The sequence below is a fragment of the Protopterus annectens genome, chromosome 8.part0 (genome assembly GCF_019279795.1).
Source record: "Protopterus annectens isolate FY-2018-M chromosome 8.part0, PAN1.0, whole genome shotgun sequence".
Taxonomy (NCBI): Eukaryota; Metazoa; Chordata; order Ceratodontiformes; family Protopteridae; genus Protopterus; species Protopterus annectens.
In genome coordinates, this window is record NC_056741.1 from 1,765,394,106 (window position 1) to 1,765,403,078 (window position 8,973).

The following is an 8,973-nucleotide window of genomic DNA, read 5'->3' on the forward strand; positions in this document are numbered from 1 at the left end:
TTTTATTTTATTTTATTCTACAATTCTAACTTTAATTAGGATTAGGCGGGTTTTGAAACAAAGGTCTATTGGTATCAGTGACTTACCATGAATAACAAAATCAAATAAATAAACTAAAAGTTGTACCTCATACATGTAAGCTTTCTATGGAATCTTCAACTTTTGGCTTACTTTTCAGAAAGAAGATATACTACACTTCTCTGTTTTATACACAAATTAATTGAAGCTACCTGAGAAATACTGCTAGTGTTCAGGTTATGATTAATCTCATATGATACAGGATTTCTCATAAATAAAAGTTAAATCATCTGTTTTGTTGCTATATATCTTGTAATGCTGTCAAGTACTGCTCCACTTTGAACAGTTCCTTTTACATACATATAAAGTGTAATTATCTTATTTTATGAGCTAATCATAAACTGAATTTTTTTGTGTTGTTGTATGCGTCATATATTCTGTTCATAAATAGAAACACTGTCAATGAAATACTAAAAAATATACCGGTGTAAAACAGTCAGATGGCTTATTAGATATGATTCACCAGTGCCATCTAGATAGAAGATGTTTTCATTCTGGAATGCAGTATTGTTGCAAACATGAATCATAAAAATAATCAGGAGTGCAACTGTACATTTATTTCTAATAATTTTATTTATTTGTGACATATACACATGAAAGTGCAGTCCCAGTGGGTGTACTAGCAAAAGATTCAGACAGTATTAATATCTGATGTAATTTCATTTGTGCCAGTTTCCAATACTGACAATTACAAAAGAAGATGCATGAACCTGTCCTCACCACAGATGGGCCTTCTGCACACAACTCATCACCATTCTCTTGTATCTAAATCTGTAGCCTCATTATTAACACGCAAATCATATATCCTCAGACTTATGTAAATGCTCACATTATTTGTTGACAGAAAAAAAAGTCAAGACATGATTAGTGTTCCTTCCTCTTAAAATGCTTGAATTGTGCTGATTACTATTCACACCCTAGCATCCTACTCAGGCCAAACCCACCTAGAGAAGGAGTTTTAAAACTATCTCTAGGCCCCAAAATGAGGTCACCTGCCTTAATGTTCAATAAAGGATAAAGTTTCATGTACATGCGGAAAAAAAGATTTCAAGGTGATTGCAAGTAAATATATAGTAAAAGGTTACCAAAGTCCACTCCAGTCTCCCTCCACATTGTCTAACTTGATGGAGAGGTTCACGACCCTCATCACATTTTCCCTGATCTTAGGTCCTATTAATCCATAATTACTGAAACTTGTATGGCTCCCCTCCTCTCCTTTTTTATATATTTTTTGGTCCCCTTGGACCTCATCTTACTGGCCTGGTCCCCAGTGTCTAATGTCCACACCAAGTCTATCACCCATTCTCCTACCTTTCTAGACTTACTCCAGTATTGCTGGTAAACTGTGGATCCTAAATGTGCCCTTAGCTGCCTATACTTTTTTTTTTTGTATGTCCAACCCACTTCTCTTTCCCTGCCTCCCCATGCTTGCTGATTACATCTAAGGGCAAAGCCCCTCTATGGGCCATGCCTTCCCTTAGGTATCGTCATCAACAGTGCCCTCCCACCTAGGATGGGTATGCCTGTCCTCCCCTGCTGCTCTGCCAAATGCTGGAGTCGCTAATCATACACTTTTTGGCTGGGCCATAGCAGCCCTTTATCATGCTACACCATCAGTCATATGCCACTCCAGTGCTAATCCAGGGCTATAGTAAGGGCTTTAGACCTCGAAGCCACTGGAGCAGAGTTTAACATCTCTTCCTCCAATCACCATGCTATCTCCCTTCCATTGTTTTATTTTTTTCTTTATTCATGCTGCATATAGCAGCATCTCTACTCTGTCTTCACAAATTCACTCTCTCCTCTCACACTCCACTTTATATGAACTGAAATTCCAGCCTTCCTCCACCTCCTTGACATAAATCCCTGCCTGTTCTTTTTGGACTCACTGGTATAACCTATTTATCTTCAAACAATGCCACCAGTAATGAAAGTTATTTGTATAAACAGCACTGCACTTGCATCAGGCTACTGGTTTCCCATGATTCCTTATCTCTAACAGTAGGTTTCTGCCTCCCATGATCCCTTATCTCTAACAGTAGGCCACTGCTTCCAGTGATCCCTTGTCTCTAACTGTAGGCCATTGCCTCATATGATCCTTTATCTATAGCAGTAGGCCACTGCCTCCTATAATCCCTTATGTCTATTTTTTTGTGGTTCTGTAGCACCAATGCAGCAAGTGATCTAAAGATTGAAAACTGGCTTACCTTTCTAACATTCCTTGTTTATTATTTAAACTTCTTCCAAAAACCTGCCGTTTGCCATAACATATGTTCAGTGCACTAGCTCTCCCTAAACATTTGCTTCTAATACCTTAATGTGCACTAAGCCCCTATAAATCAGCCCTTTTTTCCCTGTAGATCTTATCCCAGCCCCATTTGTTAATATGTTTCATGCCCACCTCCACAATGTATCCTTTCACCTTTCCTTTCTTAGTCACTTGATGTAAGCAACAAATCTGTGCAAAAATCAGTCTCTATTCTCCATACAATGCATTTCCTTTGCTTTCTGAATGTTGTTCTTCTTTCGGCTTTTCCCGGTTAGGGGCCGCCACAGCGGAACTCCGGTCTGCTAATGATTGGCAGTAGATTTTTATGGTGCCGAAGTGCCAGCTCGATGCCCAACCTTCAACAAAGGCACGCCCATTTACGCATGCCTTTCAAATGCCACTTGACTGCAGGGAAGACATGCAGACTCCACACAGAAGGCGCTCAAGCTGAGAATCGAATGGGAGAACTTCTTGCTGTGAGGCGACAATGCTACCTCTGCACCTTTGCTTTCTAAATACTGTAAAAAAATCTCACTGCTGTCATGAGTCTTTATTTCCTGAAATCTCCACCTTTTCCTCTCGTACTCCTTATTCCATGTGTTACCATTTGTCACACTTCCACTTCTGCAAAATAGCACAACACCCAGGTCTTATACTTCTGTACTGACAAAATCAAGAGACTTTTTCAACTCTTTGTTACTATGTATACCAATGTTTTACATAAACTCCCGTTATTAATAACATCATCATTTTCCCAGTCTATCCCCCTAAGTTGACTGCCTGCTGTGCCCTTAACTTCTGTGCCATGCTTGGTGCTGGCATGTAATGCTTGATATCTGTCAACTCAGAACCATCCAAGGATCTACTTATTCTCACTATTCATTTACACAACTGCCCTCTTCTATCTCTCCATATGTGTGTGTCACATGATTTATGAACCTTTATACCTCTCCTTGTGTACCTGTGGACCTGAAGCATGATCTACAAATCTCCACTACTATTCCCTTGTGCAGCCTAATCACCAAATACCTTATCTTGGCAAGAGGAAGTATCACTACCCATACTCAGTTCTACCCCGGGAGAATGTTACTACAACCTGTCCATTTACTGAGTATCCACCAAATCTGTTCCTCCTAACTTAATGCATACAGAACTCTTTCGATGAACTTGCAATCCTAAAATCCACCCATCTTCAAAAGAAATGTCCAACAGCCATGGGTGCATTTTATAAAGTACAACCATACTGCTGTCTGTGAACATATTGCCTTACCTTTTTCTCCACCATTTGTATTCCCTCTATAAACAGGTCTGTACAAAACGTAGGCTATTTTTTGTGGAGTAGGCCCCCTTACAGGGTCTCCAATCCCAGTGGAGTGGATGGTTCTTCCCTAATACAACAAGTAAAAACAAAAGGAAAAGCCTTTTTGTTTTTTAGTTTTTATAATAACATTGTGAATGACCCTTTTCCTTAACAAGGAGATGGTGGTAGTAACAGCTTAACCAGTCAGTGACTCATATTCTAATTTGAGACTATTAACCATAACTTTTATTCTAATGAGTTACTTGGCCTCCCCTCTCATCAGCTGGCTTGACTATTAGCCACTCCATGACTCTTATTCTAATTAAGGACTTGACCTCTCCTCAAACTAACAGTTCAAACTATAAGCCAATCAGGGACCATAGGCTTACCCCCAATCATAAGGTCTGTTTTCCACCTGCTTTTGCAGGAGGGACAAGCCCCCTGCATCCACCCATGTGTTATACCCACACACCCACTACTAATTATATATGCAAACTTTGTGGTCACACAACAGTGGGGAAAGAGCATAAACCCTTCTCCAGTAAAACTTTGACTTTTGTTAATATTTTGAGTTTAGAAATTTTGCATTTTAGATATTTTGAATATTGATATGCTGTTTAGATAATTTGAAGTACACCTATATGTGTGTGTGTGTGTGTGTGTGTGTGTGTGTGTGTGTGTGTGTGTGTGTGTGTGTGTGTGTGTATATATATATATATATATACATACAAACACACGCGCGCGCACACGTGTATGACAACTGATTGAAACTGCAACAGATCGAATGTATGTGTGTATATATATATATATATATATATATATATATATATATAAAACATATATATGACCCAAGCACCATAAACGCTGTTCCTAATGGCAATAAAACGAAAGTTGAAACTCCAAGAGTTTCAATTAATGATTGATTGTTTAATTAGTTGCATTTTTAATGAATGAGCATGTGTATAAAAGCTGCTGTTTTGTAGGGTCATTGTTTGGTTTGACAAAGCTGTATGCGAAAGTGCTAACTGATTTAGGATCCAAATAAACCTGATTTTATATATCATTGCCTTTTTCTTGTGGGACATTAACAACGTGCTTGGTCTGAATAGACTTGGACTGCATTTTGGATTGTTTGGCTTTTCCAGAGTGAGACCACATACTTTCTTTGTTTGGAGCTTTCACCAGTAACTTGTTTTATTTTTGCACTACTGTATACTCTGACAAACATTCTCTCTATCCTTTACCTACATCTCCTCTGAACTTACATACAGCTGAAATTCGTATTGCTAACTGTAAATTAAACAATCACAAAAATCTAGCCATAGTATGAATTTATATCCCACCTGGCAAAGACATCCCTAGCCTTGAACACCTTTTCTCCTGGGCATCTCAAAACATCTCTTATGAGACTATCATCCTAGGCGATGTCAATATTGACTGGAGCTCCTTTAATTCCTACTCTCCCAATACTAGCATCAATCTCTTTAAATTCTCTCAACCCATCACCTCTCCCACCCATATAAATAAACACACAAATAACAGCACTAACCTTGACTGGATCCTCATCACTAACTCAAATCTGTATCACAATGCCAGCAGTCTACCTGAATCCCTCAGTGACCATCTCCCTACCCACGTGTTACAACACTTACCTCATCTGCTAAAACCTCACCAATACAAAGACAGCCATAATATCTCTAATTTCTGACTCAAATACCCTCAATAATCTTCTCTTCTCTTCTCTATTAGCTGGTCCTGTCTCTAAATCCTCCCTCTTAATGAGGCTGTCTCCATATTTAAGAACACCTTCCTGAATATCCTAAACTCTTTAGCCTCTACTAGAAAATAAGAACAAAAACAAACTTTGCTCCAAGGATAACCCAATCCACCCATAAACTAATGCTTTAATGAGACAGCACCTGACAAACCTGAAAAAAAAAAAAAAAAACTACCATTGCCATCTCCAAACCTATAGAGAACTTAGGAACCTAACTAAGAAACAAGTCGATCTGGACAAAAAATAATATATCAAAAACCACTAGATAACCCCAACTCCAACATGAACACGTTCGGGAATTTAATCAACAATCTCTTATATTCATGCACTCCTTCTACTCCCAAGCCGCTGTCCTAACAGCTCACCAACACACATTGCCTCCTTTCTCAATACCTTCTTCATCAGCTATATAAATAAGTTAACTAAACCTCATAACACCTCCCTCACCCATTCTGATTCCCTTCCCTGTACCAGTTTCACCCAGCTTTGTCTTAAACCTGTCCCTACTGCATACATCAAATCTCTTATTACCAAACTGAAAACTTGCTCCCCTTCTGCTGATAACTTTGCTCCTCTGTTCCTTAAACTTACCAAGATTATATCACCCCAGATGGGACTCAAACCCACAATCCCTGGCTTAGGAGGCCAATGCCTTATCCATTAGGCCACTGGGGCCTGACAAAGAAGGGTACTCTCTGTAATTATGTGCATAGATTAGTACTAGGTTACCTGCCCTTGTGAGCCATTTTAAGCCTAGCCAATTATCCCTTGTGAGGCTCAAACCCAGTACCTTGTGCTTATAAGGCAAGCACCTTAACCATTAGGCCACGCTCCGAACTTGCAACTAACTTTGTTGTACATCCAGTCTCCATATTAGTAAACAGGTCATTTCAAGAGAACACAGTCCCTGACATCCAGAAAAAATCTTATGTCATACCCCTCCGCAAAGGTGGCAATTCAAATGAATCAACCAACTACAGACCTATCACCATACTATTCGCCTTATCCAAAATTCTAGAAAAATGTATTCATGACCAGCTTCTCAAACATATCATACAAGACAACTTAACTCCCACCCAGCATGGTTTCTGTCCTCACCACAGCACCTCTGCAACTCTCATTTCATTTACACAGAATATTGCCAAAGTATGGGAGAATAAAAAATTGTTATCATGCTTCTACATTGACCTATCTAAAGCCTTTGACACTATTTTACATACCCTACTGTTCTCAAAACATTCTTCCCTTAACCTCTTCTCATTTAGAGCAACATGGTTCTCCAGTTACTTCTCCAACAGATTCCAATCTGTCAAATGGCTTTCTGCCTCCTCCCCCTTCCTCCTAGTCCAAACAGATGTCCTTCAAGCAGGGGAGCCTGAAAGATTTTTTTGCAGGGGGTGCAAAATCAGAGCCCCCAATGCACCCCACCCCCACTCAGCCATTTCAGTGTCCCATTACTTGGCTATTTCTTCCCAGTTGCCATAAACACTGTTCAGAACTCTCAGTGTGCATACTGTTTTATGCTTTACTTCTACAATGATTATAGATATTTGGATTTAATTTACAACTTTTATTTCAAAATTTATAGCACAAACACTGATAGACATTTACTAAACAAGGCAATGTCCTTACAATTGAAACCCACATTCAAAGAAAATGCATCTGGCCAGTGGCAGGTTAAGTTTACCTTTGGGCTGTTTTCAAATCATAGGCCCCTTGCTCACATTTTAGGACCATGTAAAAGTTCTTTGCTTCACCTTCCTGATAGTATTAATTATAATATATAATAATTGAATTATATCTCTTGTATAATATAGCACCACTTGTTAGAGTGTGTTTAAATTTATATTTTTGAAAATTTCTCCAGTAAACAATGAAACAAAAGCTACGAACCAGTAATGACAAACTGCCCAATTCTGAGCATTTCAACCTTAAAAGGCCACTCAAACTTCTGTCTGTGTAGAAATGAAAGTCATCTGAATAATTCCAAATTAAAGAGATCTGAAACTAATACAGAGGTTATTGCTAGAAAGCAAGTTTAAATTTCCGTGTTTCATCTACAAATTCAGTGCCTGCTACCCTTGAAGAATAAATTACCTATGTTACATTAAAAAACTGGTAAGCTGGTATATTGCAATAGGGAATGGGTGGCAAGCTGAAAAACATAGTCATAATTACAAGACATCTCATCCAAAGGAGGACATACTCAGGACTGCAGTACCACACCCCCTTAAAATACAAAACTACATGCTGTGGGAGTAGAACCTACAACTCTCCACATTAAGATGCAAGTATGCTACCTACTGTGCTACTAACACTGCTTTAAAATTGTATACCACAATAGGGATACCATTTGCTATACAAAACAGTTGCACGTTTTAAGCAGACTTAGCATGAGCAGAAGTAAATTCCTCTTCCCCTTGAAGATCATCATTCATTTCACTCTCTCTCTCACACACATCCCTCAATCTCTTAATGAAAGAAATCTGGACAAAGCCTAAAATAAATAGGGACAGATTATACATATTGCTCTCATGAACTTAGAAAATTGCTAGAATAACAGGATTTCTGTTAAAATGCATTTTAGTACTTCCTTATTATAGCAACCTTCACAAAATAAGCATATTTCACTTGAATTTCACTCATGTAGGATAATTCTCAAAACTTGAGTCTGCTCACCGCACTAAACTGAGAAACCATCCATACTTGAATACTTATTTTAACATAATACAATGTTATTTTTTGTATTTTTTGAGTATACATTTCTAAGATACCACCCTAGCTTTAGGTGCTATTCAGAAATGACACGTTAGGAAAGGTAGTCATTTGTGGCTACCTGTGAATGTCCACATTTTTGCCTCATATTTTTGGTCTATTCCTCAGAAAATGTGTGGTTTTCTGGTAAATAACTGAGAAGTGAAGTCACTTAATAATGACATATAATGACATACAATTGAATTATTGACTACGTATCCTTCAGAAAATGCATGTTAACACAAATCATGTTGTTCTAGCAGCGTTCAAAGTTTATAAGAGCAATATTTAAAATCTGTCCCTGTTTTAGTGACTTTGCCCCCATTATTTTCTTGTGCTAAGAGGTTGAGAGTTATGCATGTTACACTTGTTCTATCCTCTTACAATGTTAGTGAATGGAAGCAGGGATACTCTTTAGAGTCAGAGGTATTCATGACCTTTCATGGTCCAGTGCAGCATTCAGAGTGTGTGGAGGGACTTCAACTTAACAAGAGGATGTAGGCTTAAATAGGAAACTTACTATCAGGAGATACTGCAATGGACTCAGATTCTGCTGTTTCACATGCACTGCTTAAAACGTATTGTTTCAGATGCCATCCACTACTTGCTGCTTTTAAAATAAGATTAACAACAGATGTCTCATCTTGTTAGCTTTACTAGTGTCAGATGTTTAAGTTCCATCAAACACAGATTATCAAGAAACTGTAAGTGCCTACATAGTTGTCTAGTGCCTAAATTAGCATGTTGGTTAATTTTTTTTACCCTTACATCTTCAAAGCAACACTATCCCTAGCT

At 38.3% G+C, this 8,973-nt stretch overlaps 1 non-coding gene across 1 annotated transcript; it reads right to left on the reverse strand.

The window, feature by feature from the left end:
* Window positions 1–6,026: 6,026 nt before the first annotated feature.
* On the reverse strand, window positions 6,027–6,099 carry TRNAR-CCU. The gene has a single exon. It is a non-coding gene; the product is annotated as a tRNA-Arg (tRNA).
* Window positions 6,100–8,973: the final 2,874 nt, after the last annotated feature.